Source organism: Hyperolius riggenbachi, chromosome 3 (genome assembly GCF_040937935.1).
Source record: "Hyperolius riggenbachi isolate aHypRig1 chromosome 3, aHypRig1.pri, whole genome shotgun sequence".
In the NCBI taxonomy this organism is placed as follows: Eukaryota; Metazoa; Chordata; class Amphibia; order Anura; family Hyperoliidae; genus Hyperolius; species Hyperolius riggenbachi.
Genome location: NC_090648.1, coordinates 121,824,653 through 121,850,150, shown reverse-complemented (window position 1 = coordinate 121,850,150; position 25,498 = coordinate 121,824,653). Strand labels below are relative to the sequence as shown.

At 47.5% G+C, this 25,498-nt stretch overlaps 21 non-coding genes across 21 annotated transcripts; all 21 read left to right on the top strand.

The window, feature by feature from the left end:
• Nucleotides 1-165: 165 nt before the first annotated feature.
• TRNAR-CCU (transfer RNA arginine (anticodon CCU)) lies at nucleotides 166-238 on the top strand. Its single transcript has one exon. It is a non-coding gene; the product is annotated as a tRNA-Arg (tRNA).
• Nucleotides 239-1,460: 1,222 nt separating this feature from the next.
• TRNAI-UAU (transfer RNA isoleucine (anticodon UAU)) lies at nucleotides 1,461-1,553 on the top strand. Its single transcript is given in 2 exon segments — nucleotides 1,461-1,498; nucleotides 1,518-1,553. It is a non-coding gene; the product is annotated as a tRNA-Ile (tRNA).
• A 327-nt stretch (nucleotides 1,554-1,880) lies between these two features.
• Nucleotides 1,881-1,953, top strand: TRNAR-CCU (transfer RNA arginine (anticodon CCU)). The gene has a single exon. It is a non-coding gene; the product is annotated as a tRNA-Arg (tRNA).
• Nucleotides 1,954-4,867: 2,914 nt separating this feature from the next.
• TRNAI-UAU (transfer RNA isoleucine (anticodon UAU)) lies at nucleotides 4,868-4,960 on the top strand. Its single transcript is given in 2 exon segments — nucleotides 4,868-4,905; nucleotides 4,925-4,960. It is a non-coding gene; the product is annotated as a tRNA-Ile (tRNA).
• A 327-nt stretch (nucleotides 4,961-5,287) lies between these two features.
• Nucleotides 5,288-5,360, top strand: TRNAR-CCU (transfer RNA arginine (anticodon CCU)). Its single transcript has one exon. It is a non-coding gene; the product is annotated as a tRNA-Arg (tRNA).
• Nucleotides 5,361-8,273: 2,913 nt separating this feature from the next.
• Nucleotides 8,274-8,366, top strand: TRNAI-UAU (transfer RNA isoleucine (anticodon UAU)). Its single transcript is given in 2 exon segments — nucleotides 8,274-8,311; nucleotides 8,331-8,366. It is a non-coding gene; the product is annotated as a tRNA-Ile (tRNA).
• A 327-nt stretch (nucleotides 8,367-8,693) lies between these two features.
• On the top strand, nucleotides 8,694-8,766 carry TRNAR-CCU (transfer RNA arginine (anticodon CCU)). The gene has a single exon. It is a non-coding gene; the product is annotated as a tRNA-Arg (tRNA).
• A 2,913-nt stretch (nucleotides 8,767-11,679) lies between these two features.
• Nucleotides 11,680-11,772, top strand: TRNAI-UAU (transfer RNA isoleucine (anticodon UAU)). The gene is given in 2 exon segments: nucleotides 11,680-11,717; nucleotides 11,737-11,772. It is a non-coding gene; the product is annotated as a tRNA-Ile (tRNA).
• A 327-nt stretch (nucleotides 11,773-12,099) lies between these two features.
• TRNAR-CCU (transfer RNA arginine (anticodon CCU)) lies at nucleotides 12,100-12,172 on the top strand. Its single transcript has one exon. It is a non-coding gene; the product is annotated as a tRNA-Arg (tRNA).
• A 1,222-nt stretch (nucleotides 12,173-13,394) lies between these two features.
• TRNAI-UAU (transfer RNA isoleucine (anticodon UAU)) lies at nucleotides 13,395-13,487 on the top strand. Its single transcript is given in 2 exon segments — nucleotides 13,395-13,432; nucleotides 13,452-13,487. It is a non-coding gene; the product is annotated as a tRNA-Ile (tRNA).
• A 327-nt stretch (nucleotides 13,488-13,814) lies between these two features.
• On the top strand, nucleotides 13,815-13,887 carry TRNAR-CCU (transfer RNA arginine (anticodon CCU)). The gene has a single exon. It is a non-coding gene; the product is annotated as a tRNA-Arg (tRNA).
• A 3,253-nt stretch (nucleotides 13,888-17,140) lies between these two features.
• On the top strand, nucleotides 17,141-17,233 carry TRNAI-UAU (transfer RNA isoleucine (anticodon UAU)). Its single transcript is given in 2 exon segments — nucleotides 17,141-17,178; nucleotides 17,198-17,233. It is a non-coding gene; the product is annotated as a tRNA-Ile (tRNA).
• A 327-nt stretch (nucleotides 17,234-17,560) lies between these two features.
• On the top strand, nucleotides 17,561-17,633 carry TRNAR-CCU (transfer RNA arginine (anticodon CCU)). The gene has a single exon. It is a non-coding gene; the product is annotated as a tRNA-Arg (tRNA).
• Nucleotides 17,634-18,855: 1,222 nt separating this feature from the next.
• Nucleotides 18,856-18,948, top strand: TRNAI-UAU (transfer RNA isoleucine (anticodon UAU)). The gene is given in 2 exon segments: nucleotides 18,856-18,893; nucleotides 18,913-18,948. It is a non-coding gene; the product is annotated as a tRNA-Ile (tRNA).
• Nucleotides 18,949-19,275: 327 nt separating this feature from the next.
• Nucleotides 19,276-19,348, top strand: TRNAR-CCU (transfer RNA arginine (anticodon CCU)). The gene has a single exon. It is a non-coding gene; the product is annotated as a tRNA-Arg (tRNA).
• Nucleotides 19,349-20,570: 1,222 nt separating this feature from the next.
• TRNAI-UAU (transfer RNA isoleucine (anticodon UAU)) lies at nucleotides 20,571-20,663 on the top strand. Its single transcript is given in 2 exon segments — nucleotides 20,571-20,608; nucleotides 20,628-20,663. It is a non-coding gene; the product is annotated as a tRNA-Ile (tRNA).
• Nucleotides 20,664-20,990: 327 nt separating this feature from the next.
• Nucleotides 20,991-21,063, top strand: TRNAR-CCU (transfer RNA arginine (anticodon CCU)). Its single transcript has one exon. It is a non-coding gene; the product is annotated as a tRNA-Arg (tRNA).
• A 1,222-nt stretch (nucleotides 21,064-22,285) lies between these two features.
• On the top strand, nucleotides 22,286-22,378 carry TRNAI-UAU (transfer RNA isoleucine (anticodon UAU)). Its single transcript is given in 2 exon segments — nucleotides 22,286-22,323; nucleotides 22,343-22,378. It is a non-coding gene; the product is annotated as a tRNA-Ile (tRNA).
• A 327-nt stretch (nucleotides 22,379-22,705) lies between these two features.
• On the top strand, nucleotides 22,706-22,778 carry TRNAR-CCU (transfer RNA arginine (anticodon CCU)). Its single transcript has one exon. It is a non-coding gene; the product is annotated as a tRNA-Arg (tRNA).
• Nucleotides 22,779-24,000: 1,222 nt separating this feature from the next.
• On the top strand, nucleotides 24,001-24,093 carry TRNAI-UAU (transfer RNA isoleucine (anticodon UAU)). The gene is given in 2 exon segments: nucleotides 24,001-24,038; nucleotides 24,058-24,093. It is a non-coding gene; the product is annotated as a tRNA-Ile (tRNA).
• Nucleotides 24,094-24,420: 327 nt separating this feature from the next.
• On the top strand, nucleotides 24,421-24,493 carry TRNAR-CCU (transfer RNA arginine (anticodon CCU)). Its single transcript has one exon. It is a non-coding gene; the product is annotated as a tRNA-Arg (tRNA).
• The last annotated feature ends 1,005 nt before the right edge of the window (nucleotides 24,494-25,498 follow it).

Genomic DNA, 25,498 nt, shown 5'->3' with positions numbered 1-25,498 from the left:
TGCTTGTTGAAGAGCAGTGGAGGAAGCTGGCAAGAGCTATATCACCTGCAAAATCCATGGCACAACACAAGGAAAAGAAGTACGTCCATTTGCAACTCATTTGCTACAAGAGGCATTGTGCAGTCTCTGTGGAGCAAAAGCCTACTTGCTGCACTTCTACAGCATGCCCCAGTGGCCTAATGGATAAGGCACTGACCTCCTAAGCCAGGGATTGTGGGTTCGAGTCCCATCTGGGGTGGCACATTCCTTCTTTGGCCCTTACATGTAGCATACCAACACACATTGTACTCTGATACAAATGACTTGGATTCTCATGGCTGCCAAAGGCTTTTAAAGTGGACCAGAACTCTTGCACAGGAAAGAAGGAAAACATAGAGAAATGCGCCCTGTGTATGTATTTAGAGACTTTAGCCTGTCCCCCTCATTTGTGTCTAATCACTAGTTGTGGTGATCACCCTGGGTCACATGACTGCCAATGGCAGATAAGCTCATTTGAAAGCACAGCCTGTTAACAATATGTCTGCTTCCATCAGTCAGGAAGTAGAAACAGTGCAGATTTATCTTAGGATTTCTATTAGCTGTAACAAAGAAATGTTTCTTGTTTAAAGGTTGTTATGCTGTTGCGTATCTTTTAGAGCAGAAAGGACGTTCTGAGTTCAGGTCCACTTGAAATTCGACAAGGCTTTCAATGGGTATCCCACATCTCGTTACAAAAGGTCAAAGAAATGTAAAGTCACTATCATGTCACCACACTATGGAAAATCATAGCAAATCCACCTTCAAAATGCACTTCCTGCTGATTTTCACGGACCCACTTCAAAGCTAGATGCAACGCGCAATTGTGAACATCTCAATTGGCCGGCTCTGCTGTCATATATATTTATATCTTCTATAATAATAAATTCAATCTGTCATTTTGGGTGCTGTGTGTAAGATACGCCTTGCCCAGTAAATACCCCAGGGATTCCCTGCATCATGCCTGCATGTGTAGTCTGCCCAACTCAGCCGACTGCATTGCGACTCTGGAGGAGTGGCACCTGCTGGGGATAAAACATGACTTGAGATAGGTGTGCTTTTCCTTATTATCGCCTTATATGCAGTAGGAACATGCACATTTAGCAGCAGACCAGAATGATCTCACACCTTTTCAGAGGTATTCATGGCTTTCAAAGCCTGCTCTCATGGCCTATTCTCTCACCACCACAAAAAAAGTGTGATTGTGTGCTCCTAGTCTGTGTCAAGCCTCCATTGAAGTCCACTCACCTCTATGGAGATGATCTTAATAGTCACCTTGGCTTGCTGATTTGGACAAACGCTCCCTGTCTTCTACCGGTTTTCTTCTTAACAAACAATTGACTTGGTCTTATAATGATTTATGACATGTGCTTCATTTTAACGAGTTACGCATCACAGGCCAAGTGTCCTGGTGATAAAGGCACCTCCCCAACAGCAGCAACGGAGCTCCAGTGGCGCAATCGGTTAGCGCGCGGTACTTATAAGCCAGTATCTGTTGAGCAATGCCGAGGTTGTGAGTTCAAGCCTCACCTGGAGCAGAGATAGTTGCCCTTTTGCTTCCTTTAATCACCTTTCTCCTATGACCCAAAACATTCAAGCCAAAGGGTGCCAGTATGCCACTGCTACACGCAGGAGCTGTCATTGCCCAACAAGGGAAGCTTGTTTTGAGTGAGGACCAAAAAGAATGAGACCAATGCTTTTGCTTGTTGAAGAGCAGTGGAGGAAGCTGGCAAGAGCTATATCACCTGCAAAATCCATGGCACAACACAAGGAAAAGAAGTACGTCCATTTGCAACTCATTTGCTACAAGAGGCATTGTGCAGTCTCTGTGGAGCAAAAGCCTACTTGCTGCACTTCTACAGCATGCCCCAGTGGCCTAATGGATAAGGCACTGGCCTCCTAAGCCAGGGATTGTGGGTTCGAGTCCCATCTGGGGTGGCACATTCCTTCTTTGGCCCTTACATGTAGCATACCAACACACATTGTACTCTGATACAAATGACTTGGATTCTCATGGCTGCCAAAGGCTTTTAAAGTGGACCAGAACTCTTGCACAGGAAAGAAGGAAAACATAGAGAAATGCGCCCTGTGTATGTATTTAGAGACTTTAGCCTGTCCCCCTCATTTGTGTCTAATCACTAGTTGTGGTGATCACCCTGGGTCACATGACTGCCAATGGCAGATAAGCTCATTTGAAAGCACAGCCTGTTAACAATATGTCTGCTTCCATCAGTCAGGAAGTAGAAACAGTGCAGATTTATCTTAGGATTTCTATTAGCTGTAACAAAGAAATGTTTCTTGTTTAAAGGTTGTTATGCTGTTGCGTATCTTTTAGAGCAGAAAGGACGTTCTGAGTTCAGGTCCACTTGAAATTCGACAAGGCTTTCAATGGGTATCCCACATCTCGTTACAAAAGGTCAAAGAAATGTAAAGTCACTATCATGTCACCACACTATGGAAAATCATAGCAAATCCACCTTCAAAATGCACTTCCTGCTGATTTTCACGGACCCACTTCAAAGCTAGATGCAACGCGCAATTGTGAACATCTCAATTGGCCGGCTCTGCTGTCATATATATTTATATCTTCTATAATAATAAATTCAATCTGTCATTTTGGGTGCTGTGTGTAAGATACGCCTTGCCCAGTAAATACCCCAGGGATTCCCTGCATCATGCCTGCATGTGTAGTCTGCCCAACTCAGCCGACTGCATTGCGACTCTGGAGGAGTGGCACCTGCTGGGGATAAAACATGACTTGAGATAGGTGTGCTTTTCCTTATTATCGCCTTATATGCAGTAGGAACATGCACATTTAGCAGCAGACCAGAATGATCTCACACCTTTTCAGAGGTATTCATGGCTTTCAAAGCCTGCTCTCATGGCCTATTCTCTCACCACCACAAAAAAAGTGTGATTGTGTCAGGGGAGGACTGGGACCTTTCGGCCTGGGGGGAAAACACAAACTAGAGGCCCTTTTTCATGGCAGCCTCAGCCCAAATGACGTCACACACGCACCCCACATGCTAAATGCCAGTAGTCACGTGGGGCGCCATTGAGAAAATACATTAAGGACACTTGCAGGACAGCGGGACAGGTAAAAGTATAACTGCACAGGCACCGGGGGTCACATAATACATTTGGAGGGATGATGCAACCACATCGGCCTGAGTTTTCCAGAATCTCAGATTTGACCAATTTCCACCTGAAATCAGTCAAATTGTCGATTGGGCATGCTTGTGGCAGCACCAATTTTCATTCAATTTGATAGTGATTATCTAAACAGTTGGTTGATCGCCAAGTCAACAGATGTATGGCCACCGTAATTCCCCAAGGCTCCCCGCCACCTCCTCGCGTGCACCCCCGCAAACTACCTGCCTGAGGTGTAATCACATCCTCCTCCTCCTCCCCCCCCCCCCCCCCCCGGCTACCTTCCGCCTAAACACCTCCACACAAACTTCCTTCCTGATGCTTAACAGCCAACACCCCCTCCCCGCAACACACAAACTACTTACACGATGCCTAACCCCCTTTCCCCCCACAAACTACCTGTCTGACGCCTGCCTCCCACTCCCCTGCCTGCCGCCAACCGCAAGAAAAAAAAAGTAAGTTCTCAGGCTCCGCTAAATATCGACATTGAGCCGTAATTTGGGTAGTGGGGGCTGCGCTCAAATTACGGCTCAATGCATGCTGATATTTCTATAGCGGCTCAAGCATGAAACTTCAGGCACTAGCGGGCGCCCAAATTGCATGATTTGTTACCTCAGGCCAAAGTCAGAACTTGTCATAAATAAACTGATCAGAGCCAGGGCAGAGAATAGAAATGAAAATGAGAAGAAAAAAACAAAAACAAAACACCAAAATCTTTAAAAACCTCCTCTGCAACCTGTCTCCTTCAGACCTCCACAGACCACAGGCAACTTACTTCGTGACGTCTCAATTTCTCAGGCCTATACCACAGGTGACCTGTCACAGCACAAGTGACAGGCAGCAGGTCGGGTCGCCAATGGCAATGCCTCATAGTGTTGTCCGGATCATGAACGATTCGGATCAGGCAGGCTCAGCAGCAGCTCCAGGTCCATGTGGGGGGCGGAGTCACGTCCATCAGCGTACTCCTGAGTGACAGCAGCCGCCAGCCACTGAGCAGCAATGAACGGCTCCAGGTCAGGACTCCAGGCGGGGGGCGGAGTCACGTCCAGAGCATCAGCGTGAACCATACACGCAGCGTGCTGCAGGCACCAGGGCAGGGCTCCCATTGGCCACCCACGTCACACCACGTGATTCAGATCGGACTCGGAGAAGTAGCCAGCCGGCCCGGCACTGCGCACCTGCGTCATTCATCTTCAGCCTCTGAGCCGCCGGGCCGGCCCGAACACCCAGTAACTTGTGTGTCACTGTGACAGGGGGGGCGGGCAGGGGGCCGGCATTGAAGTGAGCGGCCGCCCGCTGCATACATAATATTAAAGGCTGTGTGCACTGCGCACACAATTCTCGGCTGATGGCTGCGGACTGCGGTGCAGTTACCTAACCGGGCCGGCCCTAATCAATTAGGATGAGGCGGCCTGGGGGGAAAAAAACCCCCGTCCCCCCGGGCCAGTCCGCCGCTGGATTGTGTGCTCCTAGTCTGTGTCAAGCCTCCATTGAAGTCCACTCACCTCTATGGAGATGATCTTAATAGTCACCTTGGCTTGCTGATTTGGACAAACGCTCCGTGTCTTCTACCGGTTTTCTTCTTAACAAACAATTGACTTGGTCTTATAATGATTTATGACATGTGCTTCATTTTAACGAGTTACGCATCACAGGCCAAGTGTCCTGGTGATAAAGGCACCTCCCCAACAGCAGCAACAGAGCTCCAGTGGCGCAATCGGTTAGCGCGCAGTACTTATAAGACAGTATCTGTTGAGCAATGCCGAGGTTGTGAGTTCGAGCCTCACCTGGAGCAGAGATAGTTGCCCTTTTGCTTCCTTTAATCACCTTTCTCCTATGACCCAAAACATTCAAGCCAAAGGGTGCCAGTATGCCACTGCTACACGCAGGAGCTGTCATTGCCCAACAAGGGAAGCTTGTTTTGAGTGAGGACCAAAAAGAATGAGACCAATGCTTTTGCTTGTTGAAGAGCAGTGGAGGAAGCTGGCAAGAGCTATATCACCTGCAAAATCCATGGCACAACACAAGGAAAAGAAGTACGTCCATTTGCAACTCATTTGCTACAAGAGGCATTGTGCAGTCTCTGTGGAGCAAAAGCCTACTTGCTGCACTTCTACAGCATGCCCCAGTGGCCTAATGGATAAGGCACTGGCCTCCTAAGCCAGGGATTGTGGGTTCGAGTCCCATCTGGGGTGGCACATTCCTTCTTTGGCCCTTACATGTAGCATACCAACACACATTGTACTCTGATACAAATGACTTGGATTCTCATGGCTGCCAAAGGCTTTTAAAGTGGACCAGAACTCTTGCACAGGAAAGAAGGAAAACATAGAGAAATGCGCCCTGTGTATGTATTTAGAGACTTTAGCCTGTCCCCCTCATTTGTGTCTAATCACTAGTTGTGGTGATCACCCTGGGTCACATGACTGCCAATGGCAGATAAGCTCATTTGAAAGCACAGCCTGTTAACAATATGTCTGCTTCCATCAGTCAGGAAGTAGAAACAGTGCAGATTTCTCTTAGGATTTCTATTAGCTGTAACAAAGAAATGTTTCTTGTTTAAAGGTTGTTATGCTGTTGCGTATCTTTTAGAGCAGAAAGGACGTTCTGAGTTCAGGTCCACTTGAAATTCGACAAGGCTTTCAATGGGTATCCCACATCTCGTTACAAAAGGTCAAAGAAATGTAAAGTCACTATCATGTCACCACACTATGGAAAATCATAGCAAATCCACCTTCAAAATGCACTTCCTGCTGATTTTCACGGACCCACTTCAAAGCTAGATGCAACGCGCAATTGTGAACATCTCAATTGGCCGGCTCTGCTGTCATATATATTTATATCTTCTATAATAATAAATTCAATCTGTCATTTTGGGTGCTGTGTGTAAGATACGCCTTGCCCAGTAAATACCCCAGGGATTCCCTGCATCATGCCTGCATGTGTAGTCTGCCCAACTCAGCCGACTGCATTGCGACTCTGGAGGAGTGGCACCTGCTGGGGATAAAACATGACTTGAGATAGGTGTGCTTTTCCTTATTATCGCCTTATATGCAGTAGGAACATGCACATTTAGCAGCAGACCAGAATGATCTCACACCTTTTCAGAGGTATTCATGGCTTTCAAAGCCTGCTCTCATGGCCTATTCTCTCACCACCACAAAAAAAGTGTGATTGTGTCAGGGGAGGACTGGGACCTTTCGGCCTGGGGGGAAAACACAAACTAGAGGCCCTTTTTCATGGCAGCCTCAGCCCAAATGACGTCACACACGCACCCCACATGCTATATGCCAGTAGTCACGTGGGGCGCCATTGAGAAAATACATTAAGGACACTTGCAGGACAGCGGGACAGGTAAAAGTATAACTGCACAGGCACCGGGGGTCACATAATACATTTGGAGGGATGATGCAACCACATCGGCCTGAGTTTTCCAGAATCTCAGATTTGACCAATTTCCACCTGAAATCAGTCAAATTGTCGATTGGGCATGCTTGTGGCAGCACCAATTTTCATTCAATTTGATAGTGATTATCTAAACAGTTGGTTGATCGCCAAGTCAACAGATGTATGGCCACCGTAATTCCCCAAGGCTCCCCGCCACCTCCTCGCGTGCACCCCCGCAAACTACCTGCCTGAGGTGTAATCACATCCTCCTCCTCCTCCCCCCCCCCCCCCCCCGGCTACCTTCCGCCTAAACACCTCCACACAAACTTCCTTCCTGATGCTTAACAGCCAACACCCCCTCCCCGCAACACACAAACTACTTACACGATGCCTAACCCCCTTTCCCCCCACAAACTACCTGTCTGACGCCTGCCTCCCACTCCCCTGCCTGCCGCCAACCGCAAGAAAAAAAAAGTAAGTTCTCAGGCTCCGCTAAATATCGACATTGAGCCGTAATTTGGGTAGTGGGGGCTGCGCTCAAATTACGGCTCAATGCATGCTGATATTTCTATAGCGGCTCAAGCATGAAACTTCAGGCACTAGCGGGCGCCCAAATTGCATGATTTGTTACCTCAGGCCAAAGTCAGAACTTGTCATAAATAAACTGATCAGAGCCAGGGCAGAGAATAGAAATGAAAATGAGAAGAAAAAAACAAAAACAAAACACCAAAATCTTTAAAAACCTCCTCTGCAACCTGTCTCCTTCAGACCTCCACAGACCACAGGCAACTTACTTCGTGACGTCTCAATTTCTCAGGCCTATACCACAGGTGACCTGTCACAGCACAAGTGACAGGCAGCAGGTCGGGTCGCCAATGGCAATGCCTCATAGTGTTGTCCGGATCATGAACGATTCGGATCAGGCAGGCTCAGCAGCAGCTCCAGGTCCATGTGGGGGGCGGAGTCACGTCCATCAGCGTACTCCTGAGTGACAGCAGCCGCCAGCCACTGAGCAGCAATGAACGGCTCCAGGTCAGGACTCCAGGCGGGGGGCGGAGTCACGTCCAGAGCATCAGCGTGAACCATACACGCAGCGTGCTGCAGGCACCAGGGCAGGGCTCCCATTGGCCACCCACGTCACACCACGTGATTCAGATCGGACTCGGAGAAGTAGCCAGCCGGCCCGGCACTGCGCACCTGCGTCATTCATCTTCAGCCTCTGAGCCGCCGGGCCGGCCCGAACACCCAGTAACTTGTGTGTCACTGTGACAGGGGGGGCGGGCAGGGGGCCGGCATTGAAGTGAGCGGCCGCCCGCTGCATACATAATATTAAAGGCTGTGTGCACTGCGCACACAATTCTCGGCTGACGGCTGCGGACTGCGGTGCAGTTACCTAACCGGGCCGGCCCTAATTAATTAGGATGAGGCGGCCTGGGGGGAAAAAATCCCCCGTCCCCCCGGGCCAGTCCGCCGCTGGATTGTGTGCTCCTAGTCTGTGTCAAGCCTCCATTGAAGTCCACTCACCTCTATGGAGATGATCTTAATAGTCACCTTGGCTTGCTGATTTGGACAAACGCTCCCTGTCTTCTACCGGTTTTCTTCTTAACAAACAATTGACTTGGTCTTATAATGATTTATGACATGTGCTTCATTTTAACGAGTTACGCATCACAGGCCAAGTGTCCTGGTGATAAAGGCACCTCCCCAACAGCAGCAACGGAGCTCCAGTGGCGCAATCGGTTAGCGCGCGGTACTTATAAGACAGTATCTGTTGAGCAATGCTGAGGTTGTGAGTTCGAGCCTCACCTGGAGCAGAGATAGTTGCCCTTTTGCTTCCTTTAATCACCTTTCTCCTATGACCCAAAACATTCAAGCCAAAGGGTGCCAGTATGCCACTGCTACACGCAGGAGCTGTCATTGCCCAACAAGGGAAGCTTGTTTTGAGTGAGGACCAAAAAGAATGAGACCAATGCTTTTGCTTGTTGAAGAGCAGTGGAGGAAGCTGGCAAGAGCTATATCACCTGCAAAATCCATGGCACAACACAAGGAAAAGAAGTACGTCCATTTGCAACTCATTTGCTACAAGAGGCATTGTGCAGTCTCTGTGGAGCAAAAGCCTACTTGCTGCACTTCTACAGCATGCCCCAGTGGCCTAATGGATAAGGCACTGGCCTCCTAAGCCAGGGATTGTAGGTTCGAGTCCCATCTGGGGTGGCACATTCCTTCTTTGGCCCTTACATGTAGCATACCAACACACATTGTACTCTGATACAAATGACTTGGATTCTCATGGCTGCCAAAGGCTTTTAAAGTGGACCAGAACTCTTGCACAGGAAAGAAGGAAAACATAGAGAAATGCGCCCTGTGTATGTATTTAGAGACTTTAGCCTGTCCCCCTCATTTGTGTCTAATCACTAGTTGTGGTGATCACCCTGGGTCACATGACTGCCAATGGCAGATAAGCTCATTTGAAAGCACAGCCTGTTAACAATATGTCTGCTTCCATCAGTCAGGAAGTAGAAACAGTGCAGATTTATCTTAGGATTTCTATTAGCTGTAACAAAGAAATGTTTCTTGTTTAAAGGTTGTTATGCTGTTGCGTATCTTTTAGAGCAGAAAGGACGTTCTGAGTTCAGGTCCACTTGAAATTCGACAAGGCTTTCAATGGGTATCCCACATCTCGTTACAAAAGGTCAAAGAAATGTAAAGTCACTATCATGTCACCACACTATGGAAAATCATAGCAAATCCACCTTCAAAATGCACTTCCTGCTGATTTTCACGGACCCACTTCAAAGCTAGATGCAACGCGCAATTGTGAACATCTCAATTGGCCGGCTCTGCTGTCATATATATTTATATCTTCTATAATAATAAATTCAATCTGTCATTTTGGGTGCTGTGTGTAAGATACGCCTTGCCCAGTAAATACCCCAGGGATTCCCTGCATCATGCCTGCATGTGTAGTCTGCCCAACTCAGCCGACTGCATTGCGACTCTGGAGGAGTGGCACCTGCTGGGGATAAAACATGACTTGAGATAGGTGTGCTTTTCCTTATTATCGCCTTATATGCAGTAGGAACATGCACATTTAGCAGCAGACCAGAATGATCTCACACCTTTTCAGAGGTATTCATGGCTTTCAAAGCCTGCTCTCATGGCCTATTCTCTCACCACCACAAAAAAAGTGTGATTGTGTCAGGGGAGGACTGGGACCTTTCGGCCTGGGGGGAAAACACAAACTAGAGGCCCTTTTTCATGGCAGCCTCAGCCCAAATGACGTCACACACGCACCCCACATGCTATATGCCAGTAGTCACGTGGGGCGCCATTGAGAAAATACATTAAGGACACTTGCAGGACAGCGGGACAGGTAAAAGTATAACTGCACAGGCACCGGGGGTCACATAATACATTTGGAGGGATGATGCAACCACATCGGCCTGAGTTTTCCAGAATCTCAGATTTGACCAATTTCCACCTGAAATCAGTCAAATTGTCGATTGGGCATGCTTGTGGCAGCACCAATTTTCATTCAATTTGATAGTGATTATCTAAACAGTTGGTTGATCGCCAAGTCAACAGATGTATGGCCACCGTAATTCCCCAAGGCTCCCCGCCACCTCCTCGCGTGCACCCCCGCAAACTACCTGCCTGAGGTGTAATCACATCCTCCTCCTCCTCCCCCCCCCCCCCCCCCGGCTACCTTCCGCCTAAACACCTCCACACAAACTTCCTTCCTGATGCTTAACAGCCAACACCCCCTCCCCGCAACACACAAACTACTTACACGATGCCTAACCCCCTTTCCCCCCACAAACTACCTGTCTGACGCCTGCCTCCCACTCCCCTGCCTGCCGCCAACCGCAAGAAAAAAAAAGTAAGTTCTCAGGCTCCGCTAAATATCGACATTGAGCCGTAATTTGGGTAGTGGGGGCTGCGCTCAAATTACGGCTCAATGCATGCTGATATTTCTATAGCGGCTCAAGCATGAAACTTCAGGCACTAGCGGGCGCCCAAATTGCATGATTTGTTACCTCAGGCCAAAGTCAGAACTTGTCATAAATAAACTGATCAGAGCCAGGGCAGAGAATAGAAATGAAAATGAGAAGAAAAAAACAAAAACAAAACACCAAAATCTTTAAAAACCTCCTCTGCAACCTGTCTCCTTCAGACCTCCACAGACCACAGGCAACTTACTTCGTGACGTCTCAATTTCTCAGGCCTATACCACAGGTGACCTGTCACAGCACAAGTGACAGGCAGCAGGTCGGGTCGCCAATGGCAATGCCTCATAGTGTTGTCCGGATCATGAACGATTCGGATCAGGCAGGCTCAGCAGCAGCTCCAGGTCCATGTGGGGGGCGGAGTCACGTCCATCAGCGTACTCCTGAGTGACAGCAGCCGCCAGCCACTGAGCAGCAATCAACGGCTCCAGGTCTGGACTCCAGGCGGGGGGCGGAGTCACGTCCAGAGCATCAGCGTGAACCATACACGCAGCGTGCTGCAGGCACCAGGGCAGGGCTCCCATTGGCCACCCACGTCACACCACGTGATTCAGATCGGACTCGGAGAAGTAGCCAGCCGGCCCGGCACTGCGCACCTGCGTCATTCATCTTCAGCCTCTGAGCCGCCGGGCCGGCCCGAACACCCAGTAACTTGTGTGTCACTGTGACAGGGGGGGCGGGCAGGGGGCCGGCATTGAAGTGAGCGGCCGCCCGCTGCATACATAATATTAAAGGCTGTGTGCACTGCGCACACAATTCTCGGCTGACGGCTGCGGACTGCGGTGCAGTTACCTAACCGGGCCGGCCCTAATCAATTAGGATGAGGCGGCCTGGGGGGAAAAAATCCCCCGTCCCCCCGGGCCAGTCCGCCGCTGGATTGTGTGCTCCTAGTCTGTGTCAAGCCTCCATTGAAGTCCACTCACCTCTATGGAGATGATCTTAATAGTCACCTTGGCTTGCTGATTTGGACAAACGCTCCCTGTCTTCTACCGGTTTTCTTCTTAACAAACAATTGACTTGGTCTTATAATGATTTATGACATGTGCTTCATTTTAACGAGTTACGCATCACAGGCCAAGTGTCCTGGTGATAAAGGCACCTCCCCAACAGCAGCAACGGAGCTCCAGTGGCGCAATCGGTTAGCGCGCGGTACTTATAAGACAGTATCTGTTGAGCAATGCCGAGGTTGTGAGTTCGAGCCTCACCTGGAGCAGAGATAGTTGCCCTTTTGCTTCCTTTAATCACCTTTCTCCTATGACCCAAAACATTCAAGCCAAAGGGTGCCAGTATGCCACTGCTACACGCAGGAGCTGTCATTGCCCAACAAGGGAAGCTTGTTTTGAGTGAGGACCAAAAAGAATGAGACCAATGCTTTTGCTTGTTGAAGAGCAGTGGAGGAAGCTGGCAAGAGCTATATCACCTGCAAAATCCATGGCACAACACAAGGAAAAGAAGTACGTCCATTTGCAACTCATTTGCTACAAGAGGCATTGTGCAGTCTCTGTGGAGCAAAAGCCTACTTGCTGCACTTCTACAGCATGCCCCAGTGGCCTAATGGATAAGGCACTGGCCTCCTAAGCCAGGGATTGTGGGTTCGAGTCCCATCTGGGGTGGCACATTCCTTCTTTGGCCCTTACATGTAGCATACCAACACACATTGTACTATGATACAAATGACTTGGATTCTCATGGCTGCCAAAGGCTTTTAAAGTGGACCAGAACTCTTGCACAGGAAAGAAGGAAAACATAGAGAAATGCGCCCTGTGTATGTATTTAGAGACTTTAGCCTGTCCCCCTCATTTGTGTCTAATCACTAGTTGTGGTGATCACCCTGGGTCACATGACTGCCAATGGCAGATAAGCTCATTTGAAAGCACAGCCTGTTAACAATATGTCTGCTTCCATCAGTCAGGAAGTAGAAACAGTGCAGATTTATCTTAGGATTTCTATTAGCTGTAACAAAGAAATGTTTCTTGTTTAAAGGTTGTTATGCTGTTGCGTATCTTTTAGAGCAGAAAGGACGTTCTGAGTTCAGGTCCACTTGAAATTCGACAAGGCTTTCAATGGGTATCCCACATCTCGTTACAAAAGGTCAAAGAAATGTAAAGTCACTATCATGTCACCACACTATGGAAAATCATAGCAAATCCACCTTCAAAATGCACTTCCTGCTGATTTTCACGGACCCACTTCAAAGCTAGATGCAACGCGCAATTGTGAACATCTCAATTGGCCGGCTCTGCTGTCATATATATTTATATCTTCTATAATAATAAATTCAATCTGTCATTTTGGGTGCTGTGTGTAAGATACGCCTTGCCCAGTAAATACCCCAGGGATTCCCTGCATCATGCCTGCATGTGTAGTCTGCCCAACTCAGCCGACTGCATTGCGACTCTGGAGGAGTGGCACCTGCTGGGGATAAAACATGACTTGAGATAGGTGTGCTTTTCCTTATTATCGCCTTATATGCAGTAGGAACATGCACATTTAGCAGCAGACCAGAATGATCTCACACCTTTTCAGAGGTATTCATGGCTTTCAAAGCCTGCTCTCATGGCCTATTCTCTCACCACCACAAAAAAAGTGTGATTGTGTGCTCCTAGTCTGTGTCAAGCCTCCATTGAAGTCCACTCACCTCTATGGAGATGATCTTAATAGTCACCTTGGCTTGCTGATTTGGACAAACGCTCCCTGTCTTCTACCGGTTTTCTTCTTAACAAACAATTGACTTGGTCTTATAATGATTTATGACATGTGCTTCATTTTAACGAGTTACGCATCACAGGCCAAGTGTCCTGGTGATAAAGGCACCTCCCCAACAGCAGCAACGGAGCTCCAATGGCGCAATTGGTTAGCGCGCGGTACTTATAAGACAGTATCTGTTGAGCAATGCCGAGGTTGTGAGTTCGAGCCTCACCTGGAGCAGAGATAGTTGCCCTTTTGCTTCCTTTAATCACCTTTCTCCTATGACCCAAAACATTCAAGCCAAAGGGTGCCAGTATGCCACTGCTACACGCAGGAGCTGTCATTGCCCAACAAGGGAAGCTTGTTTTGAGTGAGGACCAAAAAGAATGAGACCAATGCTTTTGCTTGTTGAAGAGCAGTGGAGGAAGCTGGCAAGAGCTATATCACCTGCAAAATCCATGGCACAACACAAGGAAAAGAAGTACGTCCATTTGCAACTCATTTGCTACAAGAGGCATTGTGCAGTCTCTGTGGAGCAAAAGCCTACTTGCTGCACTTCTACAGCATGCCCCAGTGGCCTAATGGATAAGGCACTGGCCTCCTAAGCCAGGGATTGTGGGTTCGAGTCCCATCTGGGGTGGCACATTCCTTCTTTGGCCCTTACATGTAGCATACCAACACACATTGTACTCTGATACAAATGACTTGGATTCTCATGGCTGCCAAAGGCTTTTAAAGTGGACCAGAACTCTTGCACAGGAAAGAAGGAAAACATAGAGAAATGCGCCCTGTGTATGTATTTAGAGACTTTAGCCTGTCCCCCTCATTTGTGTCTAATCACTAGTTGTGGTGATCACCCTGGGTCACATGACTGCCAATGGCAGATAAGCTCATTTGAAAGCACAGCCTGTTAACAATATGTCTGCTTCCATCAGTCAGGAAGTAGAAACAGTGCAGATTTATCTTAGGATTTCTATTAGCTGTAACAAAGAAATGTTTCTTGTTTAAAGGTTGTTATGCTGTTGCGTATCTTTTAGAGCAGAAAGGACGTTCTGAGTTCAGGTCCACTTGAAATTCGACAAGGCTTTCAATGGGTATCCCACATCTCGTTACAAAAGGTCAAAGAAATGTAAAGTCACTATCATGTCACCACACTATGGAAAATCATAGCAAATCCACCTTCAAAATGCACTTCCTGCTGATTTTCACGGACCCACTTCAAAGCTAGATGCAACGCGCAATTGTGAACATCTCAATTGGCCGGCTCTGCTGTCATATATATTTATATCTTCTATAATAATAAATTCAATCTGTCATTTTGGGTGCTGTGTGTAAGATACGCCTTGCCCAGTAAATACCCCAGGGATTCCCTGCATCATGCCTGCATGTGTAGTCTGCCCAACTCAGCCGACTGCATTGCGACTCTGGAGGAGTGGCACCTGCTGGGGATAAAACATGACTTGAGATAGGTGTGCTTTTCCTTATTATCGCCTTATATGCAGTAGGAACATGCACATTTAGCAGCAGACCAGAATGATCTCACACCTTTTCAGAGGTATTCATGGCTTTCAAAGCCTGCTCTCATGGCCTATTCTCTCACCACCACAAAAAAAGTGTGATTGTGTCAGGGGGCGTACGAGAGAGAACGGCGCCGGAGACTTGGGCGCAGGACACAGCCAGTATATGGCTAATTCTGCTGCCGCACAAGTCTGGCCGTGTTAATTACTATTCCCCCTCCAGGCCGACATGGATAGTGGGGGAATGAAATAATTCGGCTTCCAGCAATAGCTGGAAGCCGAATTATTGTTTTAAAAGCAACTTCAGATCCGTCTTCTGACGGCGCTGAAGTTACTCCATGTGCCTGCGATAGCCGTAGTTCCTATTACGGCCTATGGTGGCGCCGGCTGCGCCCAAGTCTCCTGCGCTGCTGCGCCCAAGTCTCCAGCGCTGGATTTACCGTGTTCGGTCAGGGGAGGACTGGGACCTTTCGGCCTGGGGGGAAAACACAAACTAGTGGCCCTTTTTCATGGCAGCCTCAGCCCAAATGACGTCACACACGCACCCCACATGCTATATGCCAGTAGTCACGTGGGGCGCCATTGAGAAAATACATTAAGGACACTTGCAGGACAGCGGGACAGGTAAAAGTATAACTGCACAGGCACCGGGGGTCACATAATACATTTGGAGGGATGATGCAACCACATCGGCCTGAGTTTTCCAGAATCTCAGATTTGACCAATTTCCACCTGAAATCAGTCAAATTGTCGATTGGGCATGCTTGTGGCAGCACCAATTTTCATTCAATTTGATAGTGATTATCTAAACAGTTGGTTGATCGCCAAGTCAACAGATGTATGGCCACCGTAATTCCCCAAGGCTCCCCGCCACCTCCTCGCGTGCACCCCCGCAAACTACCTGCCTGAGGTGTAATCACATCCTCCTCCTCCTCCCCCCCCCCCCCCCGGCTACCTTCCGCCTAAACACCTCCACACAAACTTCCTTCCTGATGCTTAACAGCCAACACCCCCTCCCCGCAACACACAAACTACTTACACGATGCCTAACCCCCTTTCCCCCCACAAACTACCTGTCTGACGCCTGCCTCCCACTCCCCTGCCTGCCGCCAACCGCAAGAAAAAAAAAGTAAGTTCTCAGGCTCCGCTAAATATCGACATTGAGCCGTAATTTGGGTAGTGGGGGCTGCGCTCAAATTACGGCTCAATGCATGCTGATATTTCTATAGCGGCTCAAGCATGAAACTTCAGGCACTAGCGGGCGCCCAAATTGCATGATTTGTGACCTCAGGCCAAAGTCAGAACTTGTCATAAATAAACTGATCAGAGCCAGGGCAGAGAATAGAAATGAAAATGAGAAGAAAAAAACAAAAACAAAACACCAAAATCTTTAAAAACCTCCTCTGCAACCTGTCTCCTTCAGACCTCCACAGACCACAGGCAACTTACTTCGTGACGTCTCAATTTCTCAGGCCTATACCACAGGTGACCTGTCACAGCACAAGTGACAGGCAGCAGGTCGGGTCGCCAATGGCAATGCCTCATAGTGTTGTCCGGATCATGAACGATTCGGATCAGGCAGGCTCAGCAGCAGCTCCAGGTCCATGTGGGGGGCGGAGTCACGTCCATCAGCGTACTCCTGAGTGACAGCAGCCGCCAGCCACTGAGCAGCAATGAACGGCTCCAGGTCTGGACTCCAGGCGGGGGGCGGAGTCACGTCCAGAGCATCAGCGTGAACCATACACGCAGCGTGCTGCAGGCACCAGGGCAGGGCTCCCATTGGCCACCCACGTCACACCACGTGATTCAGATCGGACTCGGAGAAGTAGCCAGCCGGCCCGGCACTGCGCACCTGCGTCATTCATCTTCAGCCTCTGAGCCGCCGGGCCGGCCCGAACACCCAGTAACTTGTGTGTCACTGTGACAGGGGGGGCGGGCAGGGGGCCGGCATTGAAGTGAGCGGCCGCCCGCTACATACATAATATTAAAGGCTGTGTGCACTGCGCACACAATTCTCGGCTGACGGCTGCGGACTGCGGTGCAGTTACCTAACCGGGCCGGCCCTAATCAATTAGGATGAGGCGGCCTGGGGGGAAAAAATCCCCCGTCCCCCCGGGCCAGTCCGCCGCTGGATTGTGTGCTCCTAGTCTGTGTCAAGCCTCCATTGAAGTCCACTCACCTCTATGGAGATGATCTTAATAGTCACCTTGGCTTGCTGATTTGGACAAACGCTCCCTGTCTTCTACCGGTTTTCTTCTTAACAAACAATTGACTTGGTCTTATAATGATTTATGACATGTGCTTCATTTTAACGAGTTACGCATCACAGGCCAAGTGTCCTGGTGATAAAGGCACCTCCCCAACAGCAGCAACGGAGCTCCAGTGGCGCAATCGGTTAGCGCGCGGTACTTATAAGACAGTATCTGTTGAGCAATGCCGAGGTTGTGAGTTCGAGCCTCACCTGGAGCAGAGATAGTTGCCCTTTTGCTTCCTTTAATCACCTTTCTCCTATGACCCAAAACATTCAAGCCAAAGGGTGCCAGTATGCCACTGCTACACGCAGGAGCTGTCATTGCCCAACAAGGGAAGCTTGTTTTGAGTGAGGACCAAAAAGAATGAGACCAATGCTTTTGCTTGTTGAAGAGCAGTGGAGGAAGCTGGCAAGAGCTATATCACCTGCAAAATCCATGGCACAACACAAGGAAAAGAAGTACGTCCATTTGCAACTCATTTGCTACAAGAGGCATTGTGCAGTCTCTGTGGAGCAAAAGCCTACTTGCTGCACTTCTACAGCATGCCCCAGTGGCCTAATGGATAAGGCACTGGCCTCCTAAGCCAGGGATTGTGGGTTCGAGTCCCATCTGGGGTGGCACATTCCTTCTTTGGCCCTTACATGTAGCATACCAACACACATTGTACTCTGATACAAATGACTTGGATTCTCATGGCTGCCAAAGGCTTTTAAAGTGGACCAGAACTCTTGCACAGGAAAGAAGGAAAACATAGAGAAATGCGCCCTGTGTATGTATTTAGAGACTTTAGCCTGTCCCCCTCATTTGTGTCTAATCACTAGTTGTGGTGATCACCCTGGGTCACATGACTGCCAATGGCAGATAAGCTCATTTGAAAGCACAGCCTGTTAACAATATGTCTGCTTCCATCAGTCAGGAAGTAGAAACAGTGCAGATTTATCTTAGGATTTCTATTAGCTGTAACAAAGAAATGTTTCTTGTTTAAAGGTTGTTATGCTGTTGCGTATCTTTTAGAGCAGAAAGGACGTTCTGAGTTCAGGTCCACTTGAAATTCGACAAGGCTTTCAATGGGTATCCCACATCTCGTTACAAAAGGTCAAAGAAATGTAAAGTCACTATCATGTCACCACACTATGGAAAATCATAGCAAATCCACCTTCAAAATGCACTTCCTGCTGATTTTCACGGACCCACTTCAAAGCTAGATGCAACGCGCAATTGTGAACATCTCAATTGGCCGGCTCTGCTGTCATATATATTTATATCTTCTATAATAATAAATTCAATCTGTCATTTTGGGTGCTGTGTGTAAGATACGCCTTGCCCAGTAAATACCCCAGGGATTCCCTGCATCATGCCTGCATGTGTAGTCTGCCCAACTCAGCCGACTGCATTGCGACTCTGGAGGAGTGGCACCTGCTGGGGATAAAACATGACTTGAGATAGGTGTGCTTTTCCTTATTATCGCCTTATATGCAGTAGGAACATGCACATTTAGCAGCAGACCAGAATGATCTCACACCTTTTCAGAGGTATTCATGGCTTTCAAAGCCTGCTCTCATGGCCTATTCTCTCACCACCACAAAAAAAGTGTGATTGTGTGCTCCTAGTCTGTGTCAAGCCTCCATTGAAGTCCACTCACCTCTATGGAGATGATCTTAATAGTCACCTTGGCTTGCTGATTTGGACAAACGCTCCCTGTCTTCTACCGGTTTTCTTCTTAACAAACAATTGACTTGGTCTTATAATGATTTATGACATGTGCTTCATTTTAACGAGTTACGCATCACAGGCCAAGTGTCCTGGTGATAAAGGCACCTCCCCAACAGCAGCAACGGAGCTCCAGTGGCGCAATCGGTTAGCGCGCGGTACTTATAAGACAGTATCTGTTGAGCAATGCCGAGGTTGTGAGTTCGAGCCTCACCTGGAGCAGAGATAGTTGCCCTTTTGCTTCCTTTAATCACCTTTCTCCTATGACCCAAAACATTCAAGCCAAAGGGTGCCAGTATGCCACTGCTACACGCAGGAGCTGTCATTGCCCAACAAGGGAAGCTTGTTTTGAGTGAGGACCAAAAAGAATGAGACCAATGCTTTTGCTTGTTGAAGAGCAGTGGAGGAAGCTGGCAAGAGCTATATCACCTGCAAAATCCATGGCACAACACAAGGAAAAGAAGTACGTCCATTTGCAACTTATTTGCTGCAAGAGGCATTGTGCAGTCTCTGTGGAGCAAAAGCCTACTTGCTGCACTTCTACAGCATGCCCCAGTGGCCTAATGGATAAGGCACTGGCCTCCTAAGCCAGGGATTGTGGGTTCGAGTCCCATCTGGGGTGGCACATTCCTTCTTTGGCCCTTACATGTAGCATACCAACACACATTGTACTCTGATACAAATGACTTGGATTCTCATGGCTGCCAAAGGCTTTTAAAGTGGACCAGAACTCTTGCACAGGAAAGAAGGAGAACATAGAGAAATGCATCCTGTGTATGTATTTAGAGACTTTAGCCTGTCCCCCTCATTTGTGTCTAATCACTAGTTGTGGTGATCACCCTGGGTCACATGACTGCCAATGGCAGATAAGCTCATTTGAAAGCACAGCCTGTTAACAATATGTCTGCTTCCATCAGTCAGGAAGTAGAAACAGTGCAGATTTATCTTAGGATTTCTATTAGCTGTAACAAAGAAATGTTTCTTGTTTAAAGGTTGTTATGCTGTTGCGTATCTTTTAGAGCAGAAAGGACGTTCTGAGTTCAGGTCCACTTGAAATTCGACAAGGCTTTCAATGGGTATCCCACATCTCGTTACAAAAGGTCAAAGAAATGTAAAGTCACTATCATGTCACCACACTATGGAAAATCATAGCAAATCCACCTTCAAAATGCACTTCCTGCTGATTTTCACGGACCCACTTCAAAGCTAGATGCAACGCGCAATTGTGAACATCTCAATTGGCCGGCTCTGCTGTCATATATATTTATATCTTCTATAATAATAAATTCAATCTGTCATTTTGGGTGCTGTGTGTAAGATACGCCTTGCCCAGTAAATACCCCAGGGATTCCCTGCATCATGCCTGCATGTGTAGTCTGCCCAACTCAGCCGACTGCATTGCGACTCTGGAGGAGTGGCACCTGCTGGGGATAAAACATGACTTGAGATAGGTGTGCTTTTCCTTATTATCGCCTTATATGCAGTAGGAACATGCACATTTAGCAGCAGACCAGAATGATCTCACACCTTTTCAGAGGTATTCATGGCTTTCAAAGCCTGCTCTCATGGCCTATTCTCTCACCACCACAAAAAAAGTGTGATTGTGTGCTCCTAGTCTGTGTCAAGCCTCCATTGAAGTCCACTCACCTCTATGGAGATGATCTTAATAGTCACCTTGGCTTGCTGATTTGGACAAACGCTCCCTGTCTTCTACCGGTTTTCTTCTTAACAAACAATTGACTTGGTCTTATAATGATTTATGACATGTGCTTCATTTTAACGAGTTACGCATCACAGGCCAAGTGTCCTGGTGATAAAGGCACCTCCCCAACAGCAGCAACGGAGCTCCAGTGGCGCAATCGGTTAGCGCGCGGTACTTATAAGACAGTATCTGTTGAGCAATGCCGAGGTTGTGAGTTCGAGCCTCACCTGGAGCAGAGATAGTTGCCCTTTTGCTTCCTTTAATCACCTTTCTCCTATGACCCAAAACATTCAAGCCAAAGGGTGCCAGTATGCCACTGCTACACGCAGGAGCTGTCATTGCCCAACAAGGGAAGCTTGTTTTGAGTGAGGACCAAAAAGAATGAGACCAATGCTTTTGCTTGTTGAAGAGCAGTGGAGGAAGCTGGCAAGAGCTATATCACCTGCAAAATCCATGGCACAACACAAGGAAAAGAAGTACGTCCATTTGCAACTCATTTGCTACAAGAGGCATTGTGCAGTCTCTGTGGAGCAAAAGCCTACTTGCTGCACTTCTACAGCATGCCCCAGTGGCCTAATGGATAAGGCACTGGCCTCCTAAGCCAGGGATTGTGGGTTCGAGTCCCATCTGGGGTGGCACAATCCTTCTTTGACCCTTACATGTAGCATACCAACACACATTGTACTCTGATACAAATGACTTGGATTCTCATGGCTGCCAAAGGCTTTTAAAGTGGACCAGAACTCTTGCACAGGAAAGAAGGAAAACATAGAGAAATGCACCCTGTGTATGTATTTAGAGACTTTAGCCTGTCCCCCTCATTTGTGTCTAATCACTAGTTGTGGTGATCACCCTGGGTCACATGACTGCCAATGGCAGATAAGCTCATTTGAAAGCACAGCCTGTTAACAATATGTCTGCTTCCATCAGTCAGGAAGTAGAAACAGTGCAGATTTATCTTAGGATTTCTATTAGCTGTAACAAAGAAATGTTTCTTGTTTAAAGGTTGTTATGCTGTTGCGTATCTTTTAGAGCAGAAAGGACGTTCTGAGTTCAGGTCCACTTGAAATTCGACAAGGCTTTCAATGGGTATCCCACATCTCGTTACAAAAGGTCAAAGAAATGTAAAGTCACTATCATGTCACCACACTATGGAAAATCATAGCAAATCCACCTTCAAAATGCACTTCCTGCTGATTTTCACGGACCCACTTCAAAGCTAGATGCAACGCGCAATTGTGAACATCTCAATTGGCCGGCTCTGCTGTCATATATATTTATATCTTCTATAATAATAAATTCAATCTGTCATTTTGGGTGCTGTGTGTAAGATACGCCTTGCCCAGTAAATACCCCAGGGATTCCCTGCATCATGCCTGCATGTGTAGTCTGCCCAACTCAGCCGACTGCATTGCGACTCTGGAGGAGTGGCACCTGCTGGGGATAAAACATGACTTGAGATAGGTGTGCTTTTCCTTATTATCGCCTTATATGCAGTAGGAACATGCACATTTAGCAGCAGACCAGAATGATCTCACACCTTTTCAGAGGTATTCATGGCTTTCAAAGCCTGCTCTCATGGCCTATTCTCTCACCACCACAAAAAAAGTGTGATTGTGTGCTCCTAGTCTGTGTCAAGCCTCCATTGAAGTCCACTCACCTCTATGGAGATGATCTTAATAGTCACCTTGGCTTGCTGATTTGGACAAACGCTCCCTGTCTTCTACCGGTTTTCTTCTTAACAAACAATTGACTTGGTCTTATAATGATTTATGACATGTGCTTCATTTTAACGAGTTACGCATCACAGGCCAAGTGTCCTGGTGATAAAGGCACCTCCCCAACAGCAGCAACGGAGCTCCAGTGGCGCAATCGGTTAGCGCGCGGTACTTATAAGACAGTATCTGTTGAGCAATGCCGAGGTTGTGAGTTCGAGCCTCACCTGGAGCAGAGATAGTTGCCCTTTTGCTTCCTTTAATCACCTTTCTCCTATGACCCAAAACATTCAAGCCAAAGGGTGCCAGTATGCCACTGCTACACGCAGGAGCTGTCATTGCCCAACAAGGGAAGCTTGTTTTGAGTGAGGACCAAAAAGAATGAGACCAATGCTTTTGCTTGTTGAAGAGCAGTGGAGGAAGCTGGCAAGAGCTATATCACCTGCAAAATCCATGGCACAACACAAGGAAAAGAAGTACGTCCATTTGCAACTCATTTGCTACAAGAGGCATTGTGCAGTCTCTGTGGAGCAAAAGCCTACTTGCTGCACTTCTACAGCATGCCCCAGTGGCCTAATGGATAAGGCACTGGCCTCCTAAGCCAGGGATTGTGGGTTTGAGTCCCATCTGGGGTGGCACAATCCTTCTTTGGCCCTTACATGTAGCATACCAACACACATTGTACTCTGGTACAAATGACTTGGATTCTCATGGCTGCCAAAGGCTTTTAAAGTGGACCAGAACTCTTGCACAGGAAAGAAGGAAAACATAGAGAAATGCACCCTGTGTATGTATTTAGAGACTTTAGCCTGTCCCCCTCATTTGTGTCTAATCACTAGTTGTGGTGATCACCCTGGGTCACATGACTGCCAATGGCAGATAAGCTCATTTGAAAGCACAGCCTGTTAACAATATGTCTGCTTCCATCAGTCAGGAAGTAGAAACAGTGCAGATTTATCTTAGGATTTCTATTAGCTGTAACAAAGAAATGTTTCTTGTTTAAAGGTTGTTATGCTGTTGCGTATCTTTTAGAGCAGAAAGGACGTTCTGAGTTCAGGTCCACTTGAAATTCGACAAGGCTTTCAATGGGTATCCCACATCTCGTTACAAAAGGTCAAAGAAATGTAAAGTCACTATCATGTCACCACACTATGGAAAATCATAGCAAATCCACCTTCAAAATGCACTTCCTGCTGATTTTCACGGACCCACTTCAAAGCTAGATGCAACGCGCAATTGTGAACATCTCAATTGGCCGGCTCTGCTGTCATATATATTTATATCTTCTATAATAATAAATTCAATCTGTCATTTTGGGTGCTGTGTGTAAGATACGCCTTGCCCAGTAAATACCCCAGGGATTCCCTGCATCATGCCTGCATGTGTAGTCTGCCCAACTCAGCCGACTGCATTGCGACTCTGGAGGAGTGGCACCTGCTGGGGATAAAACATGACTTGAGATAGGTGTGCTTTTCCTTATTATCGCCTTATATGCAGTAGGAACATGCACATTTAGCAGCAGACCAGAATGATCTCACACCTTTTCAGAGGTATTCATGGCTTTCAAAGCCTGCTCTCATGGCCTATTCTCTCACCACCACAAAAAAAGTGTGATTGTGTGCTCCTAGTCTGTGTCAAGCCTCCATTGAAGTCCACTCACCTCTATGGAGATGATCTTAATAGTCACCTTGGCTTGCTGATTTGGACAAACGCTCCCTGTCTTCTACCGGTTTTCTTCTTAACAAACAATTGACTTGGTCTTATAATGATTTATGACATGTGCTTCATTTTAACGAGTTACGCATCACAGGCCAAGTGTCCTGGTGATAAAGGCACCTCCCCAACAGCAGCAACGGAGCTCCAGTGGCGCAATCGGTTAGCACGCGGTACTTATAAGACAGTATCTGTTGAGCAATGCCGAGGTTGTGAGTTCGAGCCTCACCTGGAGCAGAGATAGTTGCCCTTTTGCTTCCTTTAATCACCTTTCTCCTATGACCCAAAACATTCAAGCCAAAGGGTGCCAGTATGCCACTGCTACACGCAGGAGCTGTCATTGCCCAACAAGGGAAGCTTGTTTTGAGTGAGGACCAAAAAGAATGAGACCAATGCTTTTGCTTGTTGAAGAGCAGTGGAGGAAGCTGGCAAGAGCTATATCACCTGCAAAATCCATGGCACAACACAAGGAAAAGAAGTACGTCCATTTGCAACTCATTTGCTACAAGAGGCATTGTGCAGTCTCTGTGGAGCAAAAGCCTACTTGCTGCACTTCTACAGCATGCCCCAGTGGCCTAATGGATAAGGCACTGGCCTCCTAAGCCAGGGATTGTGGGTTCGAGTCCCATCTGGGGTGGCACAATCCTTCTTTGGCCCTTACATGTAGCATACCAACACACATTGTACTCTGATACAAATGACTTGGATTCTCATGGCTGCCAAAGGCTTTTAAAGTGGACCAGAACTCTTGCACAGGAAAGAAGGAAAACATAGAGAAATGCACCCTGTGTATGTATTTAGAGACTTTAGCCTGTCCCCCTCATTTGTGTCTAATCACTAGTTGTGGTGATCACCCTGGGTCACATGACTGCGAATGGCAGATAAGCTCATTTGAAAGCACAGCCTGTTAACAATATGTCTGCTTCCATCAGTCAGGAAGTAGAAACAGTGCAGATTTATCTTAGGATTTCTATTAGCTGTAACAAAGAAATGTTTCTTGTTTAAAGGTTGTTATGCTGTTGCGTATCTTTTAGAGCAGAAAGGACGTTCTGAGTTCAGGTCCACTTGAAATTCGACAAGGCTTTCAATGGGTATCCCACATCTCGTTACAAAAGGTCAAAGAAATGTAAAGTCACTATCATGTCACCACACTATGGAAAATCATAGCAAATCCACCTTCAAAATGCACTTCCTGCTGATTTTCACGGACCCACTTCAAAGCTAGATGCAACGCGCAATTGTGAACATCTCAATTGGCCGGCTCTGCTGTCATATATATTTATATATTCTATAATAATAAATTCAATCTGTCATTTTGGGTGCTGTGTGTAAGATACGCCTTGCCCAGTAAATACCCCAGGGATTCCCTGCATCATGCCTGCATGTGTAGTCTGCCCAACTCAGCCGACTGCATTGCGACTCTGGAGGAGTGGCACCTGCTGGGGATAAAACATGACTTGAGATAGGTGTGCTTTTCCTTATTATCGCCTTATATGCAGTAGGAACATGCACATTTAGCAGCAGACCAGAATGATCTCACACCTTTTCAGAGGTATTCATGGCTTTCAAAGCCTGCTCTCATGGCCTATTCTCTCACCACCACAAAAAAAGTGTGATTGTGTGCTCCTAGTCTGTGTCAAGC